At 44.5% G+C, this 8191-nt stretch overlaps 1 long non-coding RNA gene across 1 annotated transcript; it reads right to left on the reverse strand.

Moving 5' to 3' along the window:
* Nucleotides 1-3944: 3944 nt before the first annotated feature.
* On the reverse strand, nucleotides 3945-5381 carry LOC136482832 (uncharacterized). The gene is made up of 2 exons (XR_010765212.1): nucleotides 4366-5381; nucleotides 3945-4298 (listed from the first exon to the last, which is right to left on the reverse strand). It is a non-coding gene; the product is annotated as an uncharacterized lncRNA (long non-coding RNA).
* Between the last annotated feature and the right edge of the window lie 2810 nt (nucleotides 5382-8191).

Here is an 8191-nt window from a genome sequence, read left to right on the forward strand (position 1 = left end):
GGGCGCATTAGAACCTTGGAGAACCCTAGTGTAGCGGGACCAGTGAGCAGGGTCGCGCAAGGGCATGAAGACATAGTGTGCCCTAGTCTTTCCAGTATCAAACCTCCCCTTCAGTGTGAAATCACCGCCAAACTTTGCATTCAAACGGACACAAAGGTCGTTGAAGCTAGGAGGTTCATCAAACCATTCCAATTCTTCTTCCATATCCTCAAACATACCATCTTCTCTCCTAACACTTTCTCCATACAAAACTCTAACACAACAATCTATCTGTAAAAGCATTTCAAGAAACTTCATCAAGTCATCGAAATCATCGTACGTAATGTCCATATTTATATTAATACATATTCTAACTATAACTATACTAACTAATCTAATATTAACATCTATACAAGGCTAACAACAACAACTAAGTAGACTAAATACAATGTATAACTAGACTAAATAACTGTACTAACTAAACTACCTAACTTTACTACCTATACTAACTTACTATATTACCTATACTAACTAAACTAACTAACTTTACTAACTATACTTTAATAATTTTACTAACTTTGTTAGGGGAGTACCTCGCTGCAGCGCGCTAGACCGGGGCGGAAGGCGCGGACGCAGTCCTCGGCGGGCAGCCGTCGTGCATGGCCGGAGGGGTTGGCGCACCGGCGTGCGGGCTCGGCGGCCGCACCGGGCGGCCGGCGGGCGTGCCGTGCTCGCCGACGGGCTGGCTAGCGCGGGCGGACGAGGAGGCGACCGGGAATGGACGAGGACGAGGAGGGAGGGAGGTGGCCGGGGAATGGAAGGGAAGGGAGGGAGGCGGGGGCCGGGCTGCCGGCGTTCGTGGTGTGGCGGCCGGCGTGCTCGGCGGCGGGCTGACGCGGGCGCGGCGGCCAGGCGGCCTTGCTCCGTTGCTCGGGCAACGGCGTCTGCTCGGCCGCTGGCGGACATGGGCCGGTCTTATTCGGCTCTGCCGCGCCACGGATCAGGGTGCGACAGTGCCGCGCCAAGATCGGTGGCGTGGCAGCCCCTGCCCCGTCAGCGGTCAATGATTCGGGTCTCCGCCACGTCAGCCCTCTGCCGCGCCGGCACAGGCATTTGGCCGTGCCAGGGCAATAGGCGCGGTCAAAAGTGTTAGTTTAAAAAAAATCCGATCATGTTAGATTTAAAATTAGTTTTCAAAAAGTGTTAAAATTAAAAAAAAAATCCCACGAGGTGTCTCTGCCCTCACCAAAGATGCCCCTGAAGTGCAAGAAGGCGAGGAATAATAATCGTTGCGACAAATCTGGAGCGCGTTGTGCCAATTCTGAGGCCATGCATGCATGTTTAATTTCATTATTTTTATTCCTCTTCTCTGATTAATTAATCGTCATCCTGTCAGTGTCTGGTTTCATCATGTTTTGGTTCACCATGTATCGGTGTGAATGAACCTCCAATAAATATTATTTGTTTCCTAGCTTATTTTTTGAACTGAAATGTTATTTATTTTCGTCAAAGCTGTTGCAAGCTACCTATCTGTGTCCTGCTCGTCATCATTCTTTGGGCAAAATCTCGGTTGGCGTTTGCAATGAAATTTTCTTCCCCTGCTATGCCTTACCTGAAGCAGGGCGGTAGATATATAACCTTGTTTTCGACCTAATGTTTATACTACCACTGTTTTTCTTTTCTCGACGTTTAGACCAAACCTTTTAGTTCATTTTTGAACTAAAAAACTTGTTCAAAAGTCAAGAAAAGAAAAACAGAGAGAGTACCTTAGGCAGCGTGTGGTTGGCAGCACCGAACTGTCCATGCACTGGGTCATCCTGGATAGACACGTGGGGTCCACCTGTGTCACCGTTTTGTTGCCTGATTGAACAAATGCATCCATGACAGAACAATCCAGATGCGTCGAATATTCTTTCCAGATGCTGCATAATCTCGTGCACCGTGAAAGGCCGAACGACGCCATCCAAAACGGAGTCTGTCGCAGTCACACTCTTTGGCTCACATCTCGCCTCCTACCTCCGGCTGCACAGGTTGATTCGTTGGGTACTGCTCTGTGCTTTCACGTTCATCTCCCTTTCCTTTTCCGGGCAATAAAAAATTATTTATTGGGAAGTAGACAAACTAATTGTAAGCTATCTAATTATGTTGTTGCATTTGTAATATTAAATTTGTGCAAATGTATGGTGCACGTGAAATTCCTGAGATAAACCCATACAACCAACCAAACATGATCTTACCGCTAACCATACCATTCCATACATCCATCCAAACAAGCAGCTTATACGATCCTGTACAAGGAACCAAACAATCAACATGTACCAACTCATCTAGAATTGTCCTATCCATCATCCATTCATTTCATCTATCCCATTCACCTCTCTACACCCAACCAAACACTACCATAATCTCTGCCCTTCTATGGTGCCCGACTAATCAGAAGGCTGAGATCTGTCAGCCCAATCCAGCCCACTACTCAGTGGGCCCAGCCCAATAAGCAATAATGCACGTGTTTTATTTTTTTTCCTCTAGTAGTTTCTTAGACCTTGTACACTAATAGATTTATAATGAGAATTATTTTGTAAGCGTTATCGTCTTTCATATGATCAATTCAACAAGCTCAATTCAATAATTCATAAAAATCATTTCGAACAATTGTAAACAATTTCATTTAGATGTTTTCGAGCACCGCAACGAGCATATACATTGGAGCGTATGCGGTGTGCAGTGCTGGCCAGGAGTCCATTCATATGCTAGACGCCTCCACCGAGTTCATGCCTATTGCAGGGGCTCAGCTGTAGATGGCCAAACAGGCGACCCGGCCTGGGCCCGCAAAAGCACGGCACGAATAGTGTTGGATCGGGCCGTGCTGGCATGGCCTACTGTTGGTGTTTATTAATGCAAATAGAATTTAGAATTTCTACAAGTCGTCCGGGAGTATTTCATGTATCGTTATTTATATTTTTACCACTGGGAGAAACTATGCTAATAAAGAGATTGATGAACTTATACTTTTGCTTAATCAAGGGACTAAACACTTACTCTAGACAGGGGTCAACCAAATGATATATGTATGTATATGATAAGCATAATGTTCAGAGAAACTCCATAAGATTGCAATAGCTAAGTCAAGTAGAATACAAGAGAGATTAATTCCTAAGTTGTCCTAGTTATAAGTCTAAGTCATGTCATATCATCATATACATACTTAGAAATAGCAAAAGATTACCGCTACACTTATGAAAAAGAGACATTACGGAAGAGAAGCATAGCAGGAATATAACTTCAACTAAGTAACTTTAAGTCATACAGTCCTATATTTGGGGGTGGACTACAAAGGAACACTAGGCTGTCATCCTAACCTTCTACCACTCTTTCAATAATGGAGGGTGTAACCACAAGCAAAACACTATGTAAACATCACGTCTACATATTATTTGGCTACTCAACCTCACTACTGGAATCTCGCATTTTTCTGTGTGTGCGAAAACACATAGAAAAATGCGAATACCGTCAGAAAAATATTTTTCTGACGGTGTACCCACAGAAAAATACCCACATAAATATAATGACAGAAAATTCAATTGTTCTGTGTGTTCGTCGTCAGAAACAATTTTTCTGTGGGTGTTACACGCACAGAAAAATTACGTTAGCCCAGATTAAAATTAAATGTTGTGTGCGTTGATCCTCACAGAAAAAAAGAAAAGCCCGACAGGAAAATGATTTTTCTGTGGGTGTTACACGCACAGAAAAATTACGTTAGCCCAGATTAAATTTAAATGTTGTGTCGGTCTCGGTTAACGCACAGAAAAATAACAGACCACCGACAGAAAAACCCTTAACCATGCAGCAAATTGGATACAATAATTATATAGAAACAGAACAGTAGCAACAACATATTAAATATGGACTGTCCATACTGTAATTTTATCACAACATAATAGATAGCATACATATAAAGATCCAAATATTCAGCACATTCATTAATGCACCCTAGAAAAATTCCCATTTCCATGAACTGTCGATATCTCATATGACAAGGGAACCCATGGTCCAATTTTTATTTCAAAAGAACTTCTTGCTCATACTTGCAAGAAGCAACTAAAGAATGTAAAGTCAGGGCTAATTACAGATTTATGAAAAGATGGACCATGCACTGTGTTCTAGCTCCCATCTGATCAGTTCAGACAACTCTTCAAAACAACAGATTCTTCACACGCACCAATTGAATCATCTTCAGAGCTGCAGCTCCAGGAAAAGCTCTGATTGACAAGCTCAGTGTTAATCTCATCAGCAGGAGCAATTGAACTTGTCCTTGATGCCTACAAAAATTGCACCAAAGGGTCAGAATAGCCTTTTTCTCCATCAACTACCCAATGCATGGCTTACTTTCAGCATAGGAGCTATGCCGAAGCTCACATATCTGCAACTGTAATTTTGTTCGACCCCATCAAGTAAGACAGACAGTGCTGCATATAGAATACAAAAGAACATAATTGTTCCAAGCAAGCCAGTTACTGAAAAATCAGAGCTAGTAGCACTCTTAAAAGGATACAGTAGCATGCTCGAGAAATATTCAGTCAAGCAGAGATCATTAAATTTTCATTGGCATGTCACAAATGACTGACGAAGATTAATTAACTACTTGTACAAATTGGAATGCATTGACCCCAACGCGACAATCACAGAATATAACAGCGACAAAGAAACTAAAATTAGAAAAGTATGTCTGAAGATGGACAGTAGGTGAATTCTAATTCGCAGAAAGATAGAGATTTCATATTTTTATTTTCTTTTGTGTTGTGTTTACTTGGTGTGAGGGTTCAGGTATGAAGGGTCAAAATAAATCATTTAAAAAAAACAGATAGTTTCAGACTACACTAGACCTCTGATTATCAGATACAAACTAACAACAGTAACAAGTGGTGGATCTCGACAGTTCCTTCCGTCGACAAACATGAATGTTCATTCAAGCAAGCCATTTCTACATGTTGAATCAGATGCAACCTCTTGGGTAAAAAACACACGGAAGATATCAAAAGGTGAGCCGGCGTTAGAAATCATTGTTGAAAAAGATGATGCTGTAAGCAATGGTGATGCCTGGAGGACAACAATTGATGCCTGCTTACCTGTACTTGACCTCATTGACACACGGAGGTCTATTCCATATGGCATTCAGCAAGTGAGGGAACTTATTGGCATCTCATGTGCCTTCAATCAAGTTGTGCAGGTTTGTCAACCAAGCATGTTTTAATATTAATGGTTAAGTCAACAGTTTTGACTACAGCAACACCACAGGGACATTTATTCCCCACCTAAGGACTTCTGGGGATTGGTAGATCTTGCCTTGTTTAGGATCAGTGTCTATTCTAGTTTGATTGGGTTAATTAGATATTCTGAGGTGTTGTATAATACTTAAGTTGGAGAGCAAAATATTCAGAAAGGCAGCTCATGGGAAAATGGCACAACAATGAACTCAAGTTGGGAACAAAATGCTAGTGCTGCGAATGATTCTGGTGACTGGGGAGGCTGGGGTAGTGGAGTTGGAGCTGCTGCAAAGCCAGTAGATCAAGATAATTCATGGGAAGTGCATACTAAGGTGCCGGACAATTCCACTGATTGGGGAGGCTGGAGTAGTGAGGTGGAGCGGCTGCAAAGCCAGCAGATCAAGATAATTCATGGGAAGTGCATGCTAAGGTGCAGGACAATTCCACTGATTGGGGAGGCTTTGCTTGGAATGCTGGAGATGGAATTGGAAGACCAAATGCCAAGTCTAATGCAGGATCCAGTTGGGGTGAGAAAGATAAGATGGAGGCTACCAACTCAAGATAGTGTCTGATAGCAACTACCAACTCAAGATAGAGCTATTCACTTAAATCATTTGGGTCATCTCATATTGGCAAATTCCCTGAATGCCTAGTATGTCCGGCTAGGTTCACCAATACCATCTTTGTTGACTACAATCACATAGTGTGCTCTATCTGTTGCCTATAGATTGTTGACTACAAAAATAATTTAATATTGCACCTAGTAGGCACTTAAAATAGAGAAGACAAAACGGCATGAACATCAACTAAGAGCAAAAATGAAGTGCATAGAGTAATCTTACATGTCACTTTCATCTTCCTTAAGCATAACAAGGTATGTCTATTTTTTTTTATCAACAATGGCATACAAAAAAAATAAGGACTGTGCTTTAGCAATGTCAAAGTAAATTTAATCCATCAATAAACTTAGAAACAACTGTGCTTTAGCAAAGTGGAGACAGCTTAGTACCTTTCATCTCTGGCAATATCCTGTGCTACCTGCCAAAAAGATTGTGAACCCATGAATGTAAATTAATAACATCAATTAAATCAGATAGATATTGCACTATAATCAGGTTAAAGGAACTAGACAAAACTGTAATAAGGAGAGAACTATATGACAATGACCAAACTAAGACTAAGTTCATTCAATCAAAGAACAAATTTTTCAACATGTATTGCTCTGGTAAAAAAATCAGTACTAGTTATATTAACAAAATTCAATCCACATCCTACAGCATACACATGGGATTAGATCAGATCTGTTCTGAATACACATAACCAAATGGTCGGGGAAGAAGGTAGGGGAGGGGGGAGAGGGAGGGGGCGGACCGGCCGCTGGATCTCGCCGGTGGGGAGAGGGAGAGGGAGGGGAGGGGCCGCATCGGGGAAGAAGGTAGGGGAGGGGGGAGTGGGAGGGGGCGGCACCGGCCGCGCCGGATCTCGCTAGTGGGGAGCGGGAGGGGAGGGGCCGCGTCGGGGAACCGGAAGCGGGAGGGGAGGGGCCGCGCCGGGGAAGAAGGTAGGGGAGGGGGAGAGAGGGAGGGGGCGGCAACGGCCGCCGGATCTCGCCGGTGGGGAGCAGGAGGGGAGGGGCCGCGCCGGGGGAGAAGGTAGGGGAGGGGGGAGAGGGAGGGGGCGGCACTGGCCGCCGGATCTCGCCGGTGGGGAGCGGGAGGGGAGGGGCCGCACCGGATCTCGGGAAGAAGGTAGGGGAGGGGGGAGAGGGAGGGGGCGGCACCGGCCGCGCCGAGGAAGAAGGGGAGGGAGGGGAGGGGCGGGATCCGGCGGAGGATGGGCCGGTGCGGGTGCGGGAGGAGGGGAGGGGAGGGTGCGGCGGGAAAGAAGAAGGGGAGGGAGGGGAGCGTGCGTGCGTGAGGAGCCGAGCGGGCAAGTCAGCGGCGGGTTAGGGTTAGGACTTCTTGGTTTTTTCCGTGCGTGTGTACATTTTTTCTGTGCGTTTTAAAATAACCGACAGAATAATAATATTTTTTCTGTGCGTGTATATATTTTTTCTATGTGTTTTTAAAGAACCGACAGAATAAGTTTCATTTTTCTGTGGGTGCTGATTTTTTCCGTGTGTGTATTGTCACGCACAGAAAAATCATACAATTATTCTGTGGGTTTTCATATTTTTCTGTCGGGATATTTTGAAACCCATGTGCGTACCAAAAAAACACAGAGAAAAATTCGTCACCCACAGAACAATTCGAGTTTCCAGTAGTGCATGTTCGAACACTAGATTGAGCGCTCTATGATCATACGTATAAATATATTAATAACTTCTACTGTACTAATCATATACTCAAGACAAACGTAGAAGATCATAACTAAGAACATAAGGAATGCTACGGCTGTGGCGAGCGGCATAGGCGGCGTGTCCGCGCAAGAACGAGTGGAGACGGCGCGAGGATGACTGGCTACGGAGGTGCGGAGCCGGCGCAGGCGCGGAGGGAGCCAGCGTGCGGGGCGAAGCCGGCGCGAGAGTGGAGGGAGCGGCGTGCGGCCGCATGAGGAAGATAAGGTTGAAGGAGATGCGGTGCGTATGGCTAGCGTTGCGCGAGGAGATAAGGTTGGGAAAGAAAAGAAAAAAAAAGAAAAATGGTATTATGGACATTTCGTCCTTTTGGACTACCCGGCGAAGCTGTTTTGGTCAAAAAAAAAAATTACTTCAGCTATTCAAGTGAATCTACTCCACAAGTGAAGCCACAACTGAATCTATTTTGGTTGGAGCCGGAGCTCTACCATACAGGCTCTAAACGTGCCACGTCTCACTCATGTGCACAGTGCAGACTCATGTGATGTTGTTAACAAGCTTATTAGTTAGGCCTTGAGAGGGGCAGGTCGCCAAGGTCAAGTCAAGCAAAGCAATCGAATATCGTCGTATCGTATCGTATCATACTGCCGGT

Source organism: Miscanthus floridulus, chromosome 9 (genome assembly GCF_019320115.1).
Source record: "Miscanthus floridulus cultivar M001 chromosome 9, ASM1932011v1, whole genome shotgun sequence".
Lineage (NCBI taxonomy): Eukaryota > Viridiplantae > Streptophyta > Magnoliopsida > Poales > Poaceae > Miscanthus > Miscanthus floridulus.